The sequence below is a fragment of the Peromyscus eremicus genome, chromosome 2, assembly GCF_949786415.1.
Source record: "Peromyscus eremicus chromosome 2, PerEre_H2_v1, whole genome shotgun sequence".
Taxonomy (NCBI): Eukaryota; Metazoa; Chordata; class Mammalia; order Rodentia; family Cricetidae; genus Peromyscus; species Peromyscus eremicus.
This window is the reverse complement of record NC_081417.1, coordinates 142,416,464-142,441,413: the sequence shown is the minus strand read 5'-3', so window position 1 is coordinate 142,441,413 and position 24,950 is coordinate 142,416,464. Positions and strand designations below refer to the sequence as shown.

The 24,950-nt window shown below is 49.7% G+C and overlaps 1 long non-coding RNA gene across 1 annotated transcript; it reads right to left on the bottom strand.

The window, feature by feature from the left end:
- Positions 1-20,242: 20,242 nt before the first annotated feature.
- Positions 20,243-20,843, bottom strand: LOC131905192 (uncharacterized). The gene is made up of 2 exons (XR_009377866.1): positions 20,736-20,843; positions 20,243-20,479 (listed from the first exon to the last, which is right to left on the bottom strand). It is a non-coding gene; the product is annotated as an uncharacterized LOC131905192 (long non-coding RNA).
- Positions 20,844-24,950: the final 4,107 nt, after the last annotated feature.

Sequence of the window (24,950 nt, the reverse complement as noted above, 5' to 3'; positions counted from 1 at the left end):
TTCAGTATGAAGCCTTCTTCTTCCGGGTCACGCTTCAGAACGGCAGCACAGCTCCTGGTGGCGTCCCTCCTGGGGGCTCAATGCTCTCATCCCTGTCTTTCAATTAGCGCTGGGGCTGTTTTCATCAGGAGAGGGTCTTTCAGAAGTGACATAAAACACGGCTTGAAAGGAAATGCGGTTTCCATTTCTCCTGCCTCACTTTCATCACACATTTCCATTTCAACGGCTTCTCTTTTCTTTTCCGCGCTCACGGTTTAAGCTCAAAGCATGAAAGAGCCCTAGAAACGCCCTTTGGTGACACATTCTTCCTCAGCACTTCCGGCTTTCCTGGGGTCTGCTCTTAGGAGAAACGGGCTGCGTGACATACGGACACTGCCCACGTGCACTTCCTGCTTCCGCAGAGGTGACCCGATGTGAGCTGTCCTGCTCGGGCACAGTCATGTTCCAACACTAGGGTGTTCTGGCTCCCAGATTGGGGCTGGACTGGAGGCAGAGACACCAGGGAGGAGGCTCAAAGGGCCAGGAAGGAGGAAGGCACGAAGCAGAAGGGAGTGGATTCAAAGGGCCGGGGCTTCGAGTTCCCTGGTGGAGTGCTAGGCTGGCTAGCAGATGTAAGAGAGGAGAGGAGGAAGAGGAGGGGAGGATGAAGAGGAGGGGCAGGAGGGGGGAGGGAAGGGGCCGTCAGCAGTTTTTAGAGTCACTCAGGATTTACAGTCCCCAAGTCCAATGACTGATTTCAAGGGAAGGTGGAGAGATGGGGGTTTTGGCCCAGGGGTGGCCCAGCATGTTGCTGAGATGGGGCACGTGAGGGCAAAGAGCAGTGGCTCCGTCAGCCCTTGGCCTCAGTTTCCCTAGTTGTAGTCATGTGAGCAGAATTACAGACATAGGCAATGGTGCTGAGGACTTTTACGTCAACTTGACACGAGCTAAATTCATCTGTGAGGAGGGAACTCCACCTGAGAAAATGTCTCCATAAGACTGGGCTGTAGGAAAGTCTGTAGGGCATTTTCTTAGTGATTGATGGGGGATGGCCCAGCCCATGGTGGGTGATGTCATTCCTGGGCTGGTGGTCCTGAGTTCTATAAGAAAACAGTCTGAGCAAGCCATAGGAAGCAAGCCAGTAAGCAGCACCTCTCTATGGCCTCTGCATCAGCTCCTGCCTCCAGGTTCCTGTCCTGTTTGAGTTCCTGTCCTGACTTCCTCCAGTGATGAACAGTGATGTGGAAGTGTAAGCCAAATAAACCCTTTCCTCTCCACCTTGCTTTTGGTCATGGTGTTTCATCACAGCAATAGGAACCCTAATGATGACAGAAATAGATAATCAATAGACTGATTAGTCAGAGGGAACAGCTGGGGCAGATGTCAAGGCAGGCAGGCCAAGGGGGCACAGTTTAACTTGCTGATATGTGTCTCCTCCCTGGGCTGTGGTGGTGTTGCCTTTCATGTTCACTGCTGTGCCCTCAGACCCCCCGCCCCCGACATCCTGGTGTTTAGTGAGCACTCAGTTCATTTGTGTGAGTCAGTGCGGGAAATGAACAGACCAATGAAGGCCTATGGGGAGCATCTACGTCCAGCACTCCTGGATCCAGTATGATCCAGTCGCTTTTGACGAAATATGCAGTCCAAAATGCACAGGGGGCAGGCTGTGTCCTCGACACCTGCTAGACAGCCCCCATCCCCACCCCTGTTTCTCTGGCCTCTGTCCTTCCTGTTTGGAGATGACTGTTGTGTGGGAGGGCCAGAGCAGCTGGGTACTTTGTCTTTATCAAAAAGAGCTGCTGTGACATGTCCCTGTGGCCTTGTGATCCTGAGCCAGGTGAGAGTGTGGCGCTCAACTGCTGTTTTTCTCTGAGGGCGAGAAGGCCTGGGAAAGGACACCAGCCCAGGTGCAGAGCATTAACAGGCCGCTGTACCACCACTTGTTCAAACAGTTCAAGACAGATGAGTAAATACCTCCCATTTCAGTCTCTGCCCCAGCCCTGCCCTGCCCAGCCAGGCATTTACTGGCCTCTGGTCTGGACCTGCCCTGGTCCTGCTGTTCCCATGTACTCAGTTCTGACCCTGCCAGCTCTGTTTGGAACAGTTTCAGGGCTCGGGGAAGGAGGCTGACCTTCACTTTGGGGTACATGAGAGTCCTGCAGAGGCCTGGGCAGTAGACTGGGAAGCTGGGTGACACTGCTCCAAACCTTGCTTCGGTCATGACTCTGGATGAGAACACTTCTGGGAACGGTCGCTGGCTCAGCCCCGGACTACCCCTGTAGGTGAGCCAACGTATCTCCCAGCTGTGCTGAGTCCGCCCTCCTTCCACTGTTTTCTGCTGGGCCGTCTTACAGACACTCACATTTAGCCATTCTGTCATTTGTACACAGGGTCCTGACCCACAAGGACCAGGTCAGTCCTACATCCTTCCCTGTTCCTTGGCTCTAGCCATATGTGTCTGCCTCCAGCCAGTGGCCCTCACAGGTGAGGACAGCCCATGCATGCCTCGTCTTTCTTCTTGTGCTCATGAATCTCATGAGCCTCGAAGGCAGCATGGGGGATAAAGGACGACCTGGAGTGAGAGCCCTGTGGGTCATCCCTGCTCCACTCCTGAGGGAACAGCCTTGGCTGGAGTCTCTCTGAGCTTTAGTCCATCCCACCAGCGGGGGCAGATGAGAGTCCCGTCCATCCCCACGGGACTCTCACATGGCTGGATTCTGATAATTCCCCCCATTGCACAGTAGGTGCCTGGTAATTGCTGGCTGGCACAGTCAGAGCTATAACGATATGCAAGATCTTCCCCTGGCATGTCACCTCCAGTGGGTCAGCCATAAGCCCTGGGGAAATCTTCTCCATCAGCCTGGCTTTGGGAAAGAGAATTGGACAATACTCTAATTCCAAAGAGTAAATGTCACAGGGTTGGGAAAGATCTGGAGATTCTGAAAATAAATACCAGCATGGAAGGAGGGAGGGAGAGAGGAAGGGGGAGGGGAGGAGGACTAGAGAGGTGGGGGAGGCTCTTCTCTTCCGTCCTATCCTGGGTTTCACTTAGGGGACCCCACAAAGGAAGAGAATGTGACGCCTTCCCCTAAGTGTTGAACGGGATGGGAGCTCAGCAGGGCAGGGCGGCAAAGGGGCAGCCTGTATCACAGAGCAGGCTGGCTGTGTGGCTTTGTTTTCCCTTCACAAGTGTTGTTGGAAAATTCTATGACTGTCTCCACTCAGATGTCACCTCTGCAAGGAGGCCTTTCTTGGCCCTGAGGACAAAATGGTCCTCACTCTCCTCTCTAGGAAACATCAGTGGCAAATGGCTGCCCCTTTAATATCTGTAAAGTGTTACATTCAGAACAGCATAGCACCTGCCCAAGGCCATCTAGCCTCTCACTCAGCCACTTGGCTCATAGGGTAGCTGGGGCTCATCTGTTCCACTCTGTCAGGGGGTGGACGTGACTGCTGGAGATGTCTAGCTTCACCAGTGTCGCCTTGGGGACAATGCCAGGTAGAGTGGACCTCCCATGGCCATGTCCCCAGGGGTTCTGCCTGGCATAAGGTAGGCATCCAGCAATTCTCATGGGAAAGCGAAGGAATGAACTGAGAGGTTCTAAGTGTGTGTGTGTGTGTGTGTGTGTGTGTGTTACAGAAAACCTATAAGTAAAATATTCAGAAGGAATTCTTTGAGTGATAAGAGGAAACTCCATTTTAATTACAGTCTAAAGCAGTTTCTCAACCCATGGGTCACGACCCTTTTGGGGGGGTCAAACGACTCTTTCACAGGGTCACCTAAAACCATCTGTACATCAGATATTTACATTATGATTCATAACAATAGCAAAATTACAGTTATGAAGTAGCAACAAAATAATGTTCTGGTTGGGGTCACCATAACATGAGGAACTGTATTAAGGAGTCATGGCGTTAGGAGGTTTGAGAAGCACACTGTTCTAAAGTATGTTTTCAGAGGGAGTGAGTTACAGAGATTCCCTCCATGTAATGATCCCTCTGTCTGCTTCCAAGTGATCTGTTGAAAATAAAGATCCAATGTGTCGTGTTTCAGCTTATATCCCAAATCCTGGATGAGGCAGAAAGAGGCCTGGATGAGCAGGAGAGAGCACAGAGCTCCAGTCCTGACCCACCTCCTCCTCCCAGCAGCCTTCCTTGATTGCTGCCTTCTGCCTGGCCTGTATGGAACTCATCTCTTCTATGCATCAGTTCTGTTTGTTTCATGTTAAGCGGCAATTCTCACCCCTGCTGAGACTTCTGCCTCCTCCTCTCTGCTGGACGTGGTGGCTCATGTCTAGAACCCCAGCATAGTGGAGGCTAAGGCAGGAGTACAGTAAGAGTGAGGTCACCCTGCACTGCATGCCAAGTTCTAGGCCAGCCTGGCTGCATAATGAGTTCCCATCACAGTCAATCATTAGGAAAATAAGGAAGAAGAAAGCTGTGGCCCAACAGGATGAGAGTGATAGCAAGTGAGCAGAAAGTAGAGGCATGATTTGAACCCAGTGCCACAGGCTCAGCCCCCTGTAGCCCTTATCATGGAAGCAGGGTAAGATCTTGGACAGGAGGGCAGTTAGCAGGTCTTGTCAATGTTCTGTGACTTAGGGACACTCCTGCTCCCTCCAGGGGAAGCCCAACGCTGGCTCTTTCCTTGGCATAGTAAGTGCTGGGTTGTCTTAGCTTTAACTGTCAACGTGACACAACCTAGCATCACCAGAGAGGGAAGTCCCAATTAAGGGATTGTTCAGATCAGACTGGCCTATGGACATGTTTGTGAGGGATTGTCCTGATAGTTGATTGAGGTAGGAGGGCCCAGCCCACTGTGGGAGGCACCATTCCCTGGGCGGATGGTTGAGATCCATAAGAAAGCTAACTGAGCAGGAGCCTGTGAGTCAGAGAATGAGCCAGTAAACAGCATCCCTCCATGGTTTCTGCTTCAATTTCCTGCTTGAATTCTTGCTCTGACACCCCTCCGTGATGGACAGTGACCCGGAAGTGCTGGACTGTGACCTGGAAGTATAAGCCAGATAAGCCCTTTCTTCCCCCAAGTTGCTTTTGCTCATGGTATTTGTCACAGCACCAGGAAGGAAAACAGAGCCCAACAGCAAAGCCAAGCAAGTGGGTCACTGCTGAGATGGGCAGGGCCACATCGGCTGTGATGCGTTGTGTTAAGTGGCTCTGCCCTGCTACAGAGCGATGGCACAGATAGATAGTGGGAGTGACGTCAGCAGCTATTTGTAGAGCAGACACCCAGCTGGCCTTTAGAGACAAGAGTACCTATTCTTCATGGCTTGGGGGTGGACAGGGAGATAGCTTGGTGAAGAAAGCACTTGCCACACAAATGTGAGGACATGAGTTCGAATCCCCAGCACCCGTGTAAGATCTGGTCTTGCTTGGCAGCCCACCTGTAATCCCAGTGCTTTGGAGGCTGAAAGGGAATTCCTGGGGCAAGCTGGCTGTACACGCTGATTCTGTGAGCTCCAGGGTAACAGAGGACCTCCCTCCCTACATAGAGATCGAGGACACCTGACATCAAGCTGTGGTCTCCACCTGCATGCATGCACACATGTTCAAGCACCCACACATGTGCACCCAGAGACATGTATGTACACCACACACACACACACACACACACACACACACACACACACACATACTTACAAAAACCAAGATTAAAACCATAGTAGTTTCTTTATAAATCATGTTCTTTCCCCTCCTCCTGGTTCTACTGTGTTTTCTTTTTTCTCTCAGAACCTTTCACTGTCCACATGAGAAGTAGTTAGCTGTTCCCTGTTGATTAAAAGCAAGCTGGGATTTCTCTGTGAATGATGCATGTCTGGTAGACTAAGAAGGCAGTGTGGATTTTTTTTTTCTTTTTTTGGTTTTTTGAGACAGGGTTTCTCTGTGTAGCTTTGCGCCTTTCCTGGGACTCACTTGGTAGCCCAGGCTGGCCTCGAACTCACAGAGATCCGCCTGGCTCTGCCTCCCGAGTGCTGGGATTAAAAGGGTGCGCCACCACCGCCCAGCGGTGGCGATGGCGGCAGTGTGGATTTTATCCTCTGCGTTTACTGCTGTGAGTTGGAGCCAGGAAGTTCTCCGAAGCTCATTTTTGGGGTTCCCTGCCCCACAGCCTGTGAGCGCCAGCTCCGTTTAGCACATAGCTGCCTGGCAGGAGCCTCTTCATCGACTGCCTCTGCTGCTGTGTCTCGTGTGCTGATAACATGTCTTTAATACATTTATAAACATTTGGGGATCTTCTCGGTTATTTATTTTCATTTACGTTTAGGAAAAAATAAATTGTCTCTGCACTCTAATAAAATCGCTGTTCCATGTCCTTGCACACGCTAAGTGGATGTGAGTGGGAGCCTGGAGCTGCTGGTGCTGAAAATTGACACACCATTTCTAGTACTGACTGGCCAGGGACCTTACTATGCAGCTTGGGAACAGTTGTTTCTCCTCTCTGGAGCTCTGGGGTTTCCAACCTGCAGCCCACAATCTGCAAACAGTCAAGGATAGCTATGAATGTGGTACAGAAAAGCCATAAACTTACTTTAAACATGGTGAGGAGTTTTGTGTGCAATTTTTTTGTGTGTGGGTGTGTGTAGATGACAATAGTATGTCCCAATGTCAAAAGGTTAGACGTGCCTGCAAGTGTCTCATAGTCAGGGTTGCAGGCTGCAAGAGAACAAGGTTCTGGACAATGGGGATAGAGGGCATCAGTTATTAAGTGTATAAGCACCCATCACATGCCTGGCACCAGGCTTGAGTCCAGGGAGGCAGATATCTCTCATCACAGAGTATACATTTTGGAGCAGGCAAAGCCCCAAAGCTGTTGACCCCCAAAGTTCAGTATAGACAGGGATTCCTGTTCACTTTACTCTCTGCTGTTACCTCCTCCAAGGACGACCTGAATCCCTGGAAATGGGGCACAGGGCCCGTTCAGTGGAACACTATCTTTCCTTTGGTGTCCTTGGCCTGCCAGGAGGCCAGCCATGCTGGGGAACTTGGTGCATTCCTGACTCTTGTTGCCCACGGGCAGGCTCAAGACCTCAGGCTACATCAAGCATGTAGAAAGTGCTGGTCCCAGAGGCGGATGGATGGCGCAGCTGCTTTCTAGAGGCTCCTGCCCCAGATCAATATGGCCATCATTTTGTTTTTCCTTCCCTGCATCCTTTCTGGAATCACCAGCCATCACTTTGGCTAATGCCAGCTTGGTACTTGCTCAGTAAACATGCAAGGCTCGTGGGCTCTGCCTTGGAGTGGACCTTGTTGTTGGTTCTATCCCTGGATTGTACTCTGGGCTGGGTTCAGAGAGGCTAAATCACAGGAATGTGTAGACCAGATGTGGTAGTTTCCCTTTCTTCATAGGACCAAGTAACGTCAGCTGCACTTCTAGGGATGGGAAATGGATGCCACAGGGAGGGCTTTCTGGAAAGCCAGGGACCCCAGGCTATAGGAGCTCCACATTACCATCCCAGCTTGTAAAAGCAAAGTAAATATTTAAAGAGCTTGGCCCTGGCCTCCCTGAGCTTGGGGGATGGTGTCTACTCAGCTGTGACTTCATGTATTATCCCTCTGCTAAAGGGAGCTAATTATCCTCCGTGATGTAGGCCCAGTACCTCTAGTATAACCGGACTGAAAATCTCTGAGAGGCAACAGTAATTATCTCCATCTTACAACCCAGGATGATATGCCTCTGAGAGGCCTAGGAACTTGTCTAAGGTCTCGTAACTAGGCAGAGCCAGGACCAAGACTCCTGACTCCAGAGTCCTTGTTCTGAGCCTGGGGGCGGGGGGCAGCTCTCTAACCTAGTCTACCTTTCTTAAAGGGGCCATGAGCAGAAGGAACAAGCCTTGCCTTGGCTCCTGGTGGCCAGAACCTGAACCCACAGCCCCGTGTCACCCTCACCCACAGGCAGGACCGCTAAGATCCAGGGATGAGCAGCCTCTCCCTGCCAGGGCCACTGTGATCAAGGGCGTGGTTCCAACTTGCCAGGCCCATGGACTTGGCCTGCTTCGCATTCCAAGGACCATATTCCCAGGACAATTTCTGCTGAGGGGGCAAAGGTGGATATAGCTAGGCAGCTGGGGGTTGAAACATTACTGTTCCACCTCCTCTGTGGCTAGACCCACTCTAAATCTGGGCTTTGGCACACAAGGCTCATTGGAATTCAGCAGAAGAGGAAGAAATGAACCTTTAGATCTCTGTGGACACCAGAAATGGAGGCCCAGGCTTGACCAGCAACTGTAGGTCAAAGGGGACTCACCCCGTGGCCTCAGGTTAGGGATGGATGGGGGTTTGTTCCTGAAGAAGTGTCCAGTCTCCAGCCACAGAGACTACCCACACTTCAGGAAATTGTCCTTGAAGGCTGAGGGTCACGACACTTCCCCGACCCGCAGACTGGCTCTGTAAGAGACGGCTTTCTCTCTGTTAAAGGTTTATTTTATTTATGTGTCTGTGTCTGTGTGTATGTGCACATATGTGAGGGCCAGAGATGTGGAATCCCCTAGAGCTGGAGCTACAGGAGGTTGTGAATCGTCTGATGTGGGAACAGAACTCGGGTCCTCTGCAAAAGCTGCAAGTGCTCTTAACTGCTGAGCCATTTCTCCAGACCCAACAGCTCTTGACTGGCAGCCCCACTGCCTTGGGGGAACCCTGAGATGAGGCACTTCTCAGAGCTGTATCAAGGCAGCTCACAGCTAGCACCCCACTTAGCATCCCAGCGCTACTAAGAGTTCAAACCCACCTCATCTAAATCCCGAATGACCGTCTGTTTTGTTTTACCCTACTTAATTACTGTTACTAATCCAGAACTGTCAATAAAGCACTGCCCATCTGTATTCTTCGATGTCTGCCCATTCCGTTCTTGGAAGGGAGTGGGGAAGATCCCAGCTGGAACAGAAGGCCTCCACGGACTTCCTCACCAACCCATCCCTGCAAACCTTTTACTGTCTCACTTTGGTCAGAGCCCTGGGAAGGAGAGAAGCCATTACCAGGCTGTCAGGACCTCCCAGGGTGGTCAAGTCCCCTTTGGAAGTCTGAGACCTCCTTCAGAGTTAGCGTCTACTGACATGCCCAATGCCTCAGGCTGGGTTCCAGGAAAAGTGAACGGGGCACCAGCACTCATCTCTCTCTGTGGGTGTAAGGAGACCACTGCCTCACTGCCTCCCACCCTGGCAGCCTCAGCTGGAGCCACTGTGGCTTCCATTCCTTCCCCAACAGAATGGACGGCGCCCCTCAAACTGAGAGCCAGAATAAACGTTTCCCTCCCTGTTTTTGTCAGGTGTTCTTTCATTGCAACGAGAAAAGTAACTAAGATAACAAACACGTCCGTTCGATCCTCTATGTGATAGACTGGTGAAGCAGCTCCTACATCATCCCCAAGGACCGGAAGACATCTCTGTAAAAATGCAGTCTCAGGACTAGACCTCAAAGCCATTTTGTGTAGTGAAACTGTCCTTGGCCATCGTCTTTCGCCTCATAGTCCACTTCCATCTGCTTATCCGGCCTTGCCTTTCACCCCAGGGGCTCCCTCTGGCTTCCATTGGCACCTCTGAGCTTTTGCTTATAGTGTGCCTGCTGCATGGGCTGCCTGCACACATTGTGGGCTACCTGCACATATCATCACTTGCCTGCACACATCATGGGCTGCCTGCACACATCGTGACCCCTTCCCTACTCAGCTCTTCCTCTTGGTCTTCCAGAGCTGCAGACTCACCCTCATGGGGTAACTGGTTACAAAGCCAGCAGGAGCCAGTGAATCTAGGTGTCCATAGCAGAGATGAAGGGAGCAGGGATTTGCAAGAGGGTTGCTACAAAATCATGGGTAATTATCTGTTGTTTCTTTTTGCTCTTTTGGGGGTTCCACCACCCAGCTCTTAAATAAATCACACACAGGGGTTTATTCTTAATTATAAATGCTCTGCCTTAGCTTGGCTTGTTTTTTTTGAGAGCTTTTCTTAACTTTAACCCATTTTTTTGCCTCTGGGCTTTTACCTTTCTCTATTTTTGTATACCTTTCTTTCTTACTCCATTGCTGGTTGTATATTGGGTTGGCTGGCCCCTGACGTCCTCCTCTCCTTGTTCTTGCTCCTAGATCTGTTCTCTCCCAGATTTCTCCTTCTATTTATCCTCTCTGCCTGCCAGCCCCACCTATTTCTCTCTCCTGCCTTGCTATTGACCGTTTAGCTCTTTATTAGACCATCAGGTGTTTTGGACAGGCACAGTAACACAGCCTCACAGAGTTAAACAAATGCAACATAAACAAAAGCAACACACCTTAAAATAATATTCTCCAACAATTATCAGCCCCTGCTCAGATTTCTCTTGAACACAGGTAGCTGAAGTCACAAAAATGGCCCTGGTCTGCATCGGGTGACCAGACTTTTTATGGGGCATCCTTTCAGGCTTACCATTGTGCTCCTGTTTCACAAGGGAGGTCTCTGTACCATAGAAGGTGGGAAAGGGCGAGGGTCTCAGAGCAGCCCAGAGTGAGCACAGAGTTGAGGGGAGGAGAGGCTGAGAGACTCGGGGAGCAGGCAGAGCAAAGGGACAGCGAACATGAGAGGGAGCACAGAGCACAGCAGCAAGAGCCTGGGCCGAGCATGGCATGGATGGCCACTCCAATTCTGCCTGTTCTACATCCCTTGCTCTTGGACCCTGTTGCTCACCCACGAGCTGAGGCTCATGGTATCCCTACATTGCTGCAGAGACCTCATGAAAGAAGGATCTGTGCTATCTCTGCACGGTTAGCAGTCCCTTGCTGCTCCTCTGGGCTGCGGAGGGAGCATTGGTGCTGGGCTGGTTCTAGGGTGATTGCAGGGCCTCAGCCTGCCACTCAAGGGTAGCCTCTACCCAGTCCTGTGCCTGAGCCTTGAGGGCTTTGGTATCCAGTGTCCTTTCTGCTGTCCTGAAGGGCCCTCACAGACATGGGCCGCGTCTATTTTCTTTCTTTCTTTCTTTCTTTCTTTCTTTCTTTCTTTCTTTCTTTCTTTTTTTTTTTTTTGTTGTTTTTTTCAAGACAGGGTTTCTCTGTGTAGCTTTGGAGCCTGTCCTGGAACTCGCTCTGTAGACCAGGCTGGCCTCAAACTCACAGATATTCCTCCTGCCTCTGCCTCCCGAGTGCTGGGATTAAAGGCACATGACACCACCGCCCGGCCTTGCTGCATCTTGAAGGACAGAGGGGCAGCATAGCTCTACAGCCAATGCAAGCACATCTTCTCTCCCCCACCACCCATTAACTTCCCCTGATACTCTGCCCAAAGACCCATGTCACCCCAGGTGGTGCCACAGAGCCCCTACCTTGGGAAGCACTGAGAGTCTCCAAGATGCCACCACAGAGCAGCTGTAGCCTCACTGGCCAGGGCTGAGACATGTGCCTTTTCCTCAGAGATTTCCCCTTCCTAAGAATAGGGCCTTCCCCTGGAACACTGCCTTGGCCAGGCTCAGCGGGGAGCTGGGCTTCTGGAAGGCAGAGCCTGGCAGGGCATGCTAACTCCTCCATGTCTTAGCTCCCACATGGCCTTTACTGCAGGCAGATGCCAGGAGTGAAGAGGGGGAGAGAGGAGGAGGCAGGAGGGGTGGGGGCAGGGGAATCGGGCTCCAAGGAGTCTCTTTACTAGTCTATACTCCAGACCATCTTCAAATGAGACAAAATTACCTCCTAATCCCTCCCCGCCCCCACTCAGTGCTCCTAGGAAGACCCACTTGACATTTGAGACAGAAGGAAAACATGGCAAAAGCGACAGACATATACTGTTCAGTGGAACCTGCGGGGTTGAGAATTCCCGTGAGCTCACTCTGAGCACATCTTCGTGTCTGTACATGGAACCAGGTGAGGCAGGAGGACAGACCTCACACAGGGACCCTCCTCTAGTCCCATTGTAGGAGGGAGAAGTGGGGTGGGGGGCTTGAGTCTCCTCATATCTGCCCCCTACAGCCTACTGCCAGGGTGTCACTAGCCCAGCACAGAGCAACCTCCACTCCCTTTGTGACTGTCCCCAAACAGGATTCCACTGCATTCAGTGAGGAATGCCTCTCTCCAGTACCAGCCGCACAGAGGTCTAGTCATCCATCTGGGCTAAAAGGCAAACTGTGTCTTGTCTTTGAGGTATACGTGTGAGGGAGGCAGTCTGGAGAATGACAGGGCCATCCTGCTTGCTCGTGGCTCACAAGGGTCACTACCACAGGAGAAATCCCCGGATGTGGGTTTGTCACAGCAGATGCTGCTGATTCCACTGCCAGGCCACCCTGCTCCATTGTGACCAAAAGCAAAATGCATCATATATATATATATATATATATATATATATATTTATATTTATATTTATATATATGTGTGTGTGTGTGGTGTGTGTGTGTGTGTGTGTGTGGTGTGTGTGTGTGTGTGTGTGTGGTGTGTGTGTGTGTGTGTGTGTGTGTGTGTGTGTGTGTCTCGGTCTCCACATCAGGAAAATGACCTTCAAAGGGCCTTCTCTAGCTACCTATTTCTGTAAGCTAGGAGTCTCCACCGCCTTCAGAATCAAGCTGCAGGGTGGGGACTGAGTGTTCAGAGCATGAGCCCTTGGGACATTTCAGATGCAAACCTTAAGGACAGGTTGGCCTCTGGGACCCTTGTTTTGCTATTATTATTCCGGCATCACTGGAACAATGGCACCACTTTTATGACGGACAGAGGCCTCTGCATGCACCTGCCAAGAACTTCAGACATAAGCTAGCCAGATCAAGCCAGCTGGCTTCTCATCTGAGTCTCCTGACACTCCCTATGATCTTTCAGAGTCCTTGTCCCTCTTTCCAAGTGTCAGTTTTTCATCTGTTAAATGAACTCATAGTCTTCTAGAAATGTCCAGAAAACAAAACACCCCTTTAAATAGATCGGCAGGCCTTGGGCAACCTTTCAAACAACTCACGACAACTTAGGCTAAAGATAAGCCTGACAAGCCATTTTCAGTCCTCTGTGTCTCCTACATCCATTAGCTAATTTACTGAAAAGCACCATAGGCAAGGCCAGGGTTTGGGGAAACATCCACTCAACCTCTCTTCCATCCATCCATCCATTCATCCATCCATCTTTAGTCACATGGACATGGAGTCCTAGCTCTGTCACAATCACTATTTGGGGGACACTAGGAACACGGCTTTGGAAAGGACACACACACACACACACACACACACACACACACACACACACCCCAAACAAAAAACACCTCTACCCCCAAAAAGCCCTCATTCTGGAGGCAGAGGCAGGAAGTGAAAGATATATCAATGAATAGACAGATTTCTGGCTTCAGTGAGAGCTGTGAAGACAACAGAAGGTACATGTTGGAACCCAGTGCATGAATGACAGGGTAGAGAGATTTCCTCCAAAGAGGTGACCCTGGAGCTTAGGTTGAGCAATGGGAAGCTCCAGCCATGTGGAGATTGGGGCGGGAATAGGATAGGAGTCAGAGAGCTCTAGGCAGAGAGGAGAGCACATGCTAAAGGCTGGAGGCGAACTTTGGCTATGAGCTAGAATGCAGGGAGGTTCAATGTGGCTGGAACAGAGCTCCAGAGGGGAGAACAAGGAGAGCTGGAGTTGGAAGTAAAAGCATGAGGACCAAAGGGCTTATGCAAGTTCTTGGCACACAGTAGGTCCTTTAAAGCTTCTACCGTGCCTTGCATTTCAAAGAGCTCCCCTAGGCTCAGGTAACTTGAGTGGGATGTTTGAGAGTCCTGCTAGGCTCACAAACTTGTGAACAGGGGGAGGGGTGGTAGTTGGGGGTGAGAACAAGTTCCTTTCCATAGAGTGAGTGCTACTGACTGGTCCAGCAAGCATTCTTCCTCTCCAGCTGATGGAGAGGCCTCAGAATCATGAGTTTTCATTACTAGGCTTTTGTTGTGCTTCTAATGACAGGCCTAAATTTCCCAATGAAATGCAAAGATGAATTCAAGATTTCAAGCTCCTTCCATGAGTGTCAGAAGTATCTGACAGTATTCTAAAATTAGACAGTTGGATATTTGGCAGATAATCACTTTGATATGCTTGGAAATTTCTCTTGTCCTGCCTCTCCCGCTTGCTGCCTGGGAAGCCTGTGTCTCAGAGTTCTACTGGCTGTCAAGAGTTCTCCAAGAGTTTGCCAAGGCTGAGCTCTCCCTCTTGACTTATAGGGTTGGATCCAGAGTGGAAAATCAAAGAGCCCTTTTCCCAGAAGAGAAGACTGAGGTCGGAGGTTAGAGACTTCTCTAGGACATCTTTCAGGATAAAATTAGGTCATGGGCATCTCCTCCCCAAGACCTGTGATGCCACAGTACACGAAAAGCAACTGATCTTCCCGGGTACTATTTTGACATTGCCTGAGGGGACATAAGCAAAGATGTATTTACACAAGAGTGTTGACAGCAACAGATCAAAGAACCAATTGTTCTCCCATCTGGTCTAGTGAACAAATGTGATCATCAGGACTTCTTGGGTGACTCTCCCACCGCTGCATCTTTCGGAAGCCCACCTCTGTGAGTGACATGACAGCTACAGTCCTGGAGCTCCTTGCCCAACTTGCAGACAGCTCCACTGAAGAGTCCCCTTCCTCAAGCAGTTCCATACTCCTTATGCCACCTTGGGGAGGGGCTCTGGTGCATCTTGGAGCTTCCCGAGCTTCCCAAGCCTGTAAGTTTCTGGACCTTCCTGAGCCTAGTGGCTTTCCCTTTCTTCTGATCTTATGAGCCTTTCACTTCCTCCAGGAGGGAGTATTTCAATTCTGAGGAGAAAACTACCTACCCGACACTAGGCATTTCCAAACTGTCCATGGCCAATCCAATAACTGCAGTTAGTTAATTGATTAATTCTAAGAATATTTATTGATGTGTCAAGTAACATTCAAGGCACTAGGAAAGGAGAACAGAGTAATATTAAATATTTGTTCTCAAGGAAGTGGGACTGTGAATAGACATGGAATGAGCATAATGTGTGAGGTGGGGAGGACTGAGACTTGTACAGGAAGCCACCCAAGGCAGAGGCAACGGGTAAGTAAGTGAGGCGTAGAGGCAAGGATTTGAAACCTTATAAACACAGGCAGGGGAGATGGCTTGGTTGGTAAACTGCTTGTCATGTAGACATGAGGACTCAAGTTTGATTCCTAGGAACCATGTTAAAAGCAAGCCAGCAAAAGCTAGTGGCAGCACACTCCAGTCCCCAGGACTGGGAAGGTGGAGACAGGAGGATCCCCATGGCTCCTGGGCTGGCCAGCCAGTCTAGCTGAATTGGCAAGTTCCAGCTTCAGTGAGAGACCCTGTCTCAAAAATTTAGGTGGAGAATGATTGAGGGAGACATTTAATGTCATCTTCTGTCCTTCATATGCACCTGCACACATACATATTTGCACACACACACACACACACACACACACACACATGTGAAAATATTCAGAACTCTCACACATTAGGTGTTGGAAGTATGGCTGGGAAGGAGTGGGCAGGGAGCTCTAGGCTAGACCATGAGAACTTTCCAGCAACAAGCTATCAGACTAAGAGCCTCATTTCAATCTTGTTTGCTCTTTCTTCACTCTCTATGGTTCTGGTCAGGTAGCTAATCAAAGACCTCCTGGATCATGCAGTAATCATGTGACCTAGAAATATCCATTCATGGTGTCCCCTTCAGGCATCTTCTCTGGTTGGTGTAGATAGTCATGTGACTCTATTCAGGCTAGCCAGAGTACTTCCTTGGATTTATGAATGGTTGAAAGAGTGGGCTAGCCTGGTCTCTCCCTGGGTCCACTGGCTGTAAACTGATACTGTCTTCAACCAGAACCTCTTGGGATTGGGACAAGAAGGAGAGCTGGGCTTTTGGCAGTCTTGTGTATCAGCATAAGGTTTCTTACCCAGGTCCAATTGCAGGCTTCCATGAAGCTCGCCTTGCTCACAGTCCCTGCCTTCCTGGTTCCCCTCAGTGAAGGCTGCTCTTCTGCTGGAGCTCTGGCCCTGCTGTGCCAGAGGCAGGAACTGGCTGTTTCTTTTTTGGTTCCCAGGAAGCTCTGGTGGATGGCCCAATTATTTTCAGGCAGGGTCCTCTTCAAAGGGCCTGACAGAGCATAAAACTCTCTCCACAGCTTCTGCTGGGAGTCACGGCCCCTGCTGATTCAGTGATGGAGCAAGTGAGAGCCCTGCTTCCCAGAGGAAACTGCTGGACAGATCTAACACGGGAAGCTGGCCTGGTTTGCGCTGATTTTGTGATGTTGGCCTTTTGGGACTGCTTGGAGGGATGCAAAGAAATCTAGGTGTTGCCTGCATACCCCAGGTGGGCAGGGTTGAGCACAGAGGCTGTCGGGAGGAGGGTGGAAGTCCTGGCCCTTGGCTGTGTCCATCTCTGTGAGGTGCCCCTGGGGGGTTGCTGGGGTTGCTAAGGTTCCACCCCTCACATCTTCCCAGGCAATTGTGATGGTTAACATTACATTTAAGGTTTTAATTACTATGCTTAAGATAATACGAAGCAAAAATGCCTCTAACACGTAAGCCTCTAGCTTGTACAGGCTGTATCCTGAAGCCCCCTGCCCTTTTTTCCCCAGACGTTCAAGACTATTCTTATATTACTGATCTTGTAAAATTTGCTGTTCTTGTAAGACAGTAGGTCATAAGACTAACTGCTATTTCTGCTTTTGTAATCAAACTTGCTTACTCTGCTCAAAAAGATGACTGGGACAACTGTAAGACAGATATGTTAAAATAAGACCCTGCTGACGCAAAGGCAGAATACATGTAGGCATGTGGGTTTTGCCTTCACAAGCCTTGAGCCGACTGGGCTGAGACTTGGGAGCACTTTCAGGTGCAGTTCTGGCCCCATGTCGGATGCCAGTACCTAAATAAAAAGCCTCTTATCAAAATGTATTCATGGTCACGGTGAATCTCTGAGTGACCCCAGACCCATCACAGCAGCTCTGTGAATCCCTGGACTTCATACTACCCTGGATCAGTGGGTCTCAACCTGTGGGTCACAACCCCCAAAGACCGTCAGAAAACATAGAGATTTACGTTACAACTCATAACAGTAGCAAATTTATAGTTATGGAGTAGCAATGAAAATAATTTTATGGTTAGGGGTCACCACAGCATGAGGAACTCTCAGCGTCAGGAAGGTTGAGAAACCACTGCCCTAAACCTATTTGAGCACAAGTCTGGTAGTATTTACTTAACTAAAGTCAACAACCTTTGCAAGTCAGGCTCAAAGAAATCTCCCCCAGAAGGGGCCCAGGAAGGCAGAGGGCGTGGCCTCTTTGGCTCCCCTCCCTTGCTCTAGGAGAATGTTCATTTCTTTGGCATGGCATTTAGGTCTGTCACACATAGGCTCCCAGGACTTCTCCAGTCCCTTTCTGGCCACAGTAAACACGTTCCTGACGTGTTATGAACATGCATGGCTGTGGGCCTTTGATTCCTGTCATAACTAGCTTTTGTCAACTTGACACTGTCACATACACACACACACACACACACACACACACACACACACACCTCACCTTAAAGGGAACAAGAGATTATTTATCCTGGAGCCAAATTTGAGTGACCATGGCCCTGGAAGGTAGATTTAGGTCATTCACAATTCCATGTTCTAAGGTGGAAGGAGTTTCACAAAGTTTTATAGTTTTGCAAAGAAAGTCATAAATCAAGGCAAGTTTAAAAGACATTGGTGGGTCCATCAGAGAGGTGCTTACAGTGAGATGAGGGACGCTTTTCTGTGGGCTTCTGTGGTGATATCGTGTTCTCCAACATATTGTGCACCCTTATCTGGGGTCAGAGAACAGAACAGCCACTAGATACAGAGGCCAGAAAATGGTGGCACACACGCCTTTAATCCTAGCATTCGGAAGGCAGAGATCCATCCGGATTTTTGTGAGTTCAAAGCCACACTGGAAACAGCCAGGCATGGTGACTCACACCTTTAATCCCAGGAAGTGATGGCAGGAAGCAGAAAGGTATATAAGGCATGAAAACCAGGAACTAGAGCTGGTTAAGCTTTTAGGCTTTTGAGCAGCAGTTCAGCTGAGATCCATTCGGATGAGGACACAGAGGCTTCCAGTCTGAGGAAAGAGGACGAGCTGAGGAATTGGTGAGGTGAGGTTGGCTGTGGCTGGTTCTGCTTCTCTGATCTTCCAGCTTTAACCCCAATACCTGGCTCCGGGTTTGATTTTATTAATAAGATCTTCTAACAATTTGTGCTACAGGCTTCAGACAGTATCTGGTGACATTTTTAGCTTTGGGGTTGGTGGAAACTAGTGGTCTGCTAAGTTAATAAATTCAAAAAGGTTTTTTATCTATTAGTCACAGGATGTTAGTTCGGACACAGAGGTGGGCAGGGAATGGCTCTCCAGAGAATGTAATTAACCTCTAGACCTGCAACATTCCAACCTTAGACCTGCAACATTTCAACCTCTCCAGGTCACTGCTGTTCTAATCAGTCAGTGGGTCTTGTAGACCGGGTTCTTGACAGCGCAAACCTGGACCTAGCTGGGAAGAGGAAATCGCAGCCGATAAATGGCCTCCAGCAGACTGGCCTATGGGCATGTCTATGGAGGCATTTTTTTGCCTGTTAGTTGATGTGGAAGGGCCCAGCACACAGTGGGCAGTGCCACCCCTGGGCAGGGGGGCCTGGGCTGTATAACGAAGGTGGCTGAGCAAGCCAGAGGGAGCAAGCCAGGAAGCAGCATTCCTCCACAGCCTCTGCTTCAGTTCCTGTCTTGGTTTCCCTCCAGGGTGGGCTACAACCTGTAAGCCAAAATGCTCCTCCCTCTCCTGCTGCCTTTTTAACTCTCCACTTGGAATCACCCCATCCCACCAACAAGGCTAACTGTCCCCACTTCCCACTGAAGTCTCAGCTCACGTGTTTCCCTCTCAGGGAGACCCTCCTTGTCCCCACAGCCCCAAGACAACCCCTATTATGTCACCCTGTGTGACTTTCTTTCTAGCACCATCCTTCCATGGATGTCTTTGGCAGCGTTGATGACCAGCTTCTCTTCCAGCCTCCCAGCCCAGCACACTGGCTCCTGGGGACAGAGACCTGCCCTTCTCCAGCTGCATTGTTATGTCCTGCACACAGCACATAGTAGGGGCATGGTGAGCCTTGCTGGAGTGAATGAGGATGAAGCTGGATCTCTCCCTGGAATGTGCAAGAACCGTTTGCTGCCCCCAAGGCACAATACCCTCCTCTAGGCTTTTCCTCTATCACATTTTCTGGCTCCTTCCTGAGCTCCTAATCACAGCCACATTTTAGGGATTGAGAAGAGTGTTAAGACCAGAGAACATTCTCTCTCTCTCTCTCTCTCTCTCTCTCTCTCTCTCTCTCTCTCTCTCTCTCTCTCTCCTGTTTTAATGGGCCAAACATTGATTTGCAGTGCAGTAGCCTGTGAGGACCTTGTCTTAGGGTGAACTGGCAGTAAACATCCAAAGGGTAGAAATAATGAGGGCTATTTTAGGATTCTGGTTTTCCTCTTCACTCCTAAAGAAAAAAAAATCCAGGCATGGTGGTGTGCACTTGTAATCCCAGAGCAGGGATCTCTGGGGCTCTGTGGCCAACAACCAAGGCAGTTTAGAGAGCTCCGGCAAGTGAGAGACCCCGTCTTCAAACAAACGAACAAACGGACAAGAAGGAAACAGAGAGAAGGCAGTACCACAGGGACGACACCACCCCAAACCATTCCCTGATTCCACCTATATCACACACAGGTACACACACACCTCATACACAAATCTGCAAATCCTCTTGATAACTTCGGTAGGTTTGTCATGATGCAATGACCCTCTTTGTCTCTGACGGTGCCTGCATTGAAGTCCCTCATCTGCCAGGAGCCTAACCACTTTCTTCATTTGTGTGGCTCCATATCTGTGTATCCATTTCTTTTAACCTATCTTCGTCTTTAGACTTGCAGTGGGTTTCCTACCGGCAATAGTCCGTAGCTGGGTCTTGCTACTTGGCCTAGGGTGACAATCTCTGCCTTTTGACTGGACACTGTTGCCTCTCAGGGGCCTTTTTCTGTTCCTTCCATCTGTTCCTTCTCCTCCTTTCGTATGACTGTGGCAGTTTCTATGACTGCATTTTATCCCCCCTTAGGCTCTGCAGCTCTGGCTTTTTGTTTTGTTATTTTGGTCTTTGCCTGAGGGTGTGTAGTAAACATTTTTTAACTTCTCACAGTTCGCTTTCAAGTGATATTCCAACACTCCTGTCTGGTATAGCACCCTGACAGCATCTATTCCCATCTTTGAGCTAAAGTTTCCCTGCGTTTGCTTGCACATAATGAATACCAGACAATTATCTTTAAAAGCGGTTTAAATCATGAGAATGTCATTGTTATTTACCCACACACCTCTCACTTCCAGAGCTGTTGATCACTAGACGTCTATGTCCATTGTTCCCATCTGGTACCGTCATTTGCCTCCCAACTGCCGTGATTTGAATTCTAAGTGTCTCCGCAGCTCAGGTGTTTGAACACTTGCTCCCAGATGGTGGCGCTGTTCTGGGAGGTTGTGGGATCTTCACGGGTTGGGGCTGGAAGAAGTCAGTTTGTAGAGAGTGGGCCTTAAGCTTTACGCCCCAGCTTGCTTTCCTTTCCCTCTCTGCTGAGATGTGAGCAAGCAGCAGCCTCCTATTCCCATCAACGTGAAGCTGCCTGCCGGCATGGCTCTGTGGCCACACCTTCCCCCACCCGCAAATCGCGAGCTAAATAAACCTTTCTTCCCATTTAAGTTGTTCCTTGTCGGGCGTTGGGTCACATGATGAGCAGAGTAACTGCCTGATACTTCACCTTTAACACCCACAGATTTTTCTGGCTGTTTTCCCCAACCCTGGGATGTGTTCAGCTCAAGGCTCCAGCAGCCCCCAGCAGCCCTCTCTGTTGCCACTCTGTGTTGACCTCTCATCTCCAGGGCTCCGTTCTGAGAACACAGGGCTGCCTGGATCCCCGCATTCTGACTCAGCCTCCGCTAAGGAGGGCAAGCAGCTTCTACCTGGGTCATCATCTGCCCCTCCCCCCACACCCCCTCCTACTACCCACTGTTGTCCAGACTTCAAGCTGGGAAAACACAGGCCTAACCCCCTACCCTAGGGAATCCTTGTACTTGGTTGCTTGGTGCCTGGTGATGCGCAGTCATTTTATATACCCTGTCCATTTCCTCCATTGCTTTAGGCAGGCGGCTATGTGTGCGGCCCTGCTGTCCCACCTTAACTGGAAGCAGAACTCCTGATAACACAGAGATGGCTACTTGTCACAGGCCCTGCCTAAGTCTTTCCTTGTGTTAGCATTTTATCCTCACAGCAGCCTGTGACATAGGGACAATTATTGTCTTCCAGTTTCCAGGGGAAGAACCTGAGGGGCCTGAAGGGGACTGTGTCTCCATCTCACTGGCAGGATGGCTGCCTGGCCAGACCCTTCTGTGGCCTGCCCTCTCCACCTTGACCCTGGTGCCCCAAATGTTTCATGCACAGGCCCCGCTTACATGGTTGGTTATTCTTTCCAGTAATAAGTAGGGTTCCCCCAGAGCATGGCCAAATATTTCCCCTCTCTGTCATGACTAAATGGGAACCAGGAGCTGTGTCTGGAACATGGTGGGTGCTCAGGAAACACTGGCCTCTGGTCATCTGTGTCACATTGTGTGGCTGATGGTGACATATGAAGACTTTGGAGTTCTGATGCATCTTGGCTAAGCCGGATCCCAGGAACATGTGGGCACAGGTCTGACCTTTAGTTCTGATACGCACTACTATCAGGCCATCTTAGGGGTCTCAGGGAATTCCTGCTCCAGCCCACTCAGGCCTCTCCAGATGTGACCTCCCATACCATCCAGCATTCTGTAATAGTAGACTCTCCTCTTAGGCTCTAATTGTCCCTAATAGCCAGGATCCACTTGGTTTTAAGATGCTCATGTGTCACACACAGGGCTCCAGGGAGACCATAATTCCACATGCACAAGAGGCAAGAACCATATTGTTAGGCTGTTTCTCTAAATACCTGGAGGCCTTTGGGTAGTGACTTCACTTAAATGGAGCATCCGAGAAATTAGAGATGACACTGGTTTCTACAACAGGCTGGTGGGCTTTGGCGGGAGTTAGTCAAACACGGGGCCGACTCCTGTTACAGGATGTATTCTCCTGCTCAGAGGCTGGATGAGATCCTTTGCCTCTTCTTACGCAGAGCATGGGGTCCACAGACGAGGCCCTTAGAAAAGGGGTTGGCAGCTGTCAGTGGTCCAACCGGGGATGAGGTGAGTGATGTAGGGATGGGGTGGAGACTGTTACATCATCTTTGTGATCAAGGTGTCAGGAATCTCATGCTATTCGCTCTACTTCACAGGTGGAGAAAGGAAGGCTGAGTGAGAGAGACGATCTAGCGAAGACAACAGGCTAGCCACTGAGGACCGACAACAGGTCTCACTCCGGCAACCTACTGGGGCCGCGGTGCTGGGCTCTTCTCATCCCTGATCTGATATGGGATGGTCGACACTGATGTCAACTTGATGGGATTTAGAGTCACCTAGGAGACAAACCCCTGGGCATGTCTATGAGGGAACTGAGGTGGGAAGATTCATCCTTACTGTGGGCCACACGTTCCATGGGCTGGAGTCCTGGGGAAGGGTAAAACCGGAGAAAACGAGCTGAGCGCTAGTGATGATCTCTCTCGGCTTCCTGACTGTGGATGCCACGTGATCAGCCACTTCACAGTCCTGTCACCATGACGACGGCGGTCACTTCCCTGCCGTGGTGGGCTTGTGTCCTTGAATTATGGGTCACAACAAACCCTTCCTTCCTTCATATATGGGCAGAAGGGATGTAAGAACCACAAGGACACACTAGGGCACCCCTGGAAGAAGGATGCTGACCTTGAGCCAAGAACAGACTTACAGGGTGCAAATAAGCACCCTCAGAATGTGGTTCTTGCTCTCCGACCCATCAGCACCAGGAAAGACCAGAATCCTAAAATAGCTTCATTGTTTCTACCCTTTGGAAAAATGAATGTTTGCTGCTGGCTTACCCCCTGAAGGAGGTCCTCATCTACTGTGCAATTCCATCTTTGGTCTACCCAGCCCCCCCACCCCTACCTCCCATCCCCCACAAAAAAATGTCTGGTCTTAACACTCTTCTCCAAACCCTAAAATGTGGCTGTTATCAGGAGCTCATGGAGGAGTTAGAGAATGTCACAGGGAACGGCCTGCAGGATGGTGATTGTCCCTTGGGTTCCTGCACATTGCAGAGGGAGAGGCTGCGATTCTGGAAACACCTCCCTCATGCTCATTCGCTCTGGCAAGGCTCACCAAGCCCTACTGTGTGCTATGTGCAGGGCCTAGCAGCATGCCCGAGTCAGGCATGTCTCAGTCTCCAGGAGACAGTGGGTTCTGGTGACTGAACTCAGGTCCTCATGCTTACAAGTCAGGCTCTTTAGCAACTGAGCCATCTCCTGAGTTCTCAAGATGAAACAATGACATTAGATGTCCATGAACCAGGTAACAGAGGTCTAAAACTGATCGGACATCAAATAAATAAATCACAGTTGGATGGAGATAGCAGGCACTGTTCTTCTGGTAGCCAAGGGAACAGGGAGAAAGCGGGTGAGGGGACAGATAGTTAGACAACATCTTCAACAAACAATCCAACTCACACTTGTAGCAATGGCAGGAGATGCGTTCCTTCCTGGGAACACTGGCTATGGAGACAGGTGATGCTGGAGGGGAGGGAATGAAAAAAGAAACTCAAAATGTATTCTCTAACAAGGTATATTCTCTAAGTACAATACTGAGTTAGTGATCCATAACTCGAAAGTATCTAGAAAACAGTGATTTAGAAAAACCAGTAACTGATTTTAAGACCATCCATGGTATGGAAGAAAGTCAGAGAAATGACAGAATTTCTTGAGCCAAATAAAAACTGAAATATGACAGGGACAGTTGCCAGCTGTGAGTGGGAGGTTAGGAGGAGTCCTTTACTGGGTGCAGGGTGATTTGGCTGCTGAGAGTTCAAGGCTGGAGTCAACCCAGGTGTTGATGCAGACAGACTGTGGTGTATCCATGGAGGGACTAAGACCCATGAAGAAGAAGAAAGAACAAACCACTGGTATTTGCCACAATTCAGAGAAATCTCAAAATAATTCTGCTGGGTGAACCAAGCCAAACAAAAAGATTACATGTGTTACAGTTCCATTTATACACAATTCGAGAAAATGCCACCCATCTGTAGTGATAAAGAGCAGATTGTGGGCTGGGAGATAGCTTGATTGGTAAAGGGCTTGTCACATAAACATGATGACCTGAGCTCACATCCTCAATACCCACTTAGAAGCCAGGTGTGGTGGCATGCACGCACCTGTAATCCCAGCTCTGGGGAGGTGGAGATGGGCAGGTCCTGGAGTGCACTGATTGGCCAGGCCCACTGAGAAACCCTGCTGCAAAAAGGAGAGTGGAGAACAACTGAGAAAACACCCTACACTGACACCACACAGGCACACACACGTATGCACCTTTTCACGCACACACACACACACACACACACACACACACATTCACAAACGCACGCATGCACGCACGCACACACACATTTCTGGGGATGGAGTAAGCAAGCACCATCCACTGGAGGTCAGGATCATTAATGGATACAAGAAAAACTTGGGGTGCTGAATATTCATCTTGATTTTAGTGAGGGCTTTGTAGATGTATCCATATGTCATTTTATCAGGTTTTACCTTTAAATACGCTTGGTTTATTGGATGACAAGTGTACCCCAGTGGGGCTGTTAAAAATAAGTCTTGGATATTTTTAATATTTGTGTCTTAGCCCAGTGCTAAGGATTGTTCTACTTTTCTATTTTTAAATAAACTATGAGGTGATTCCATTATTTCCTTCAGTTGGTGAATTCGGACATTTATGCATAGTATAAGAAGCCCCATTGTTGATCAATAGACACTATTGCGAGAATCCTATCCCAAGTCAATTTAACTCCAAATTCACTGCTTCCAATACCCAAGAAGCACATC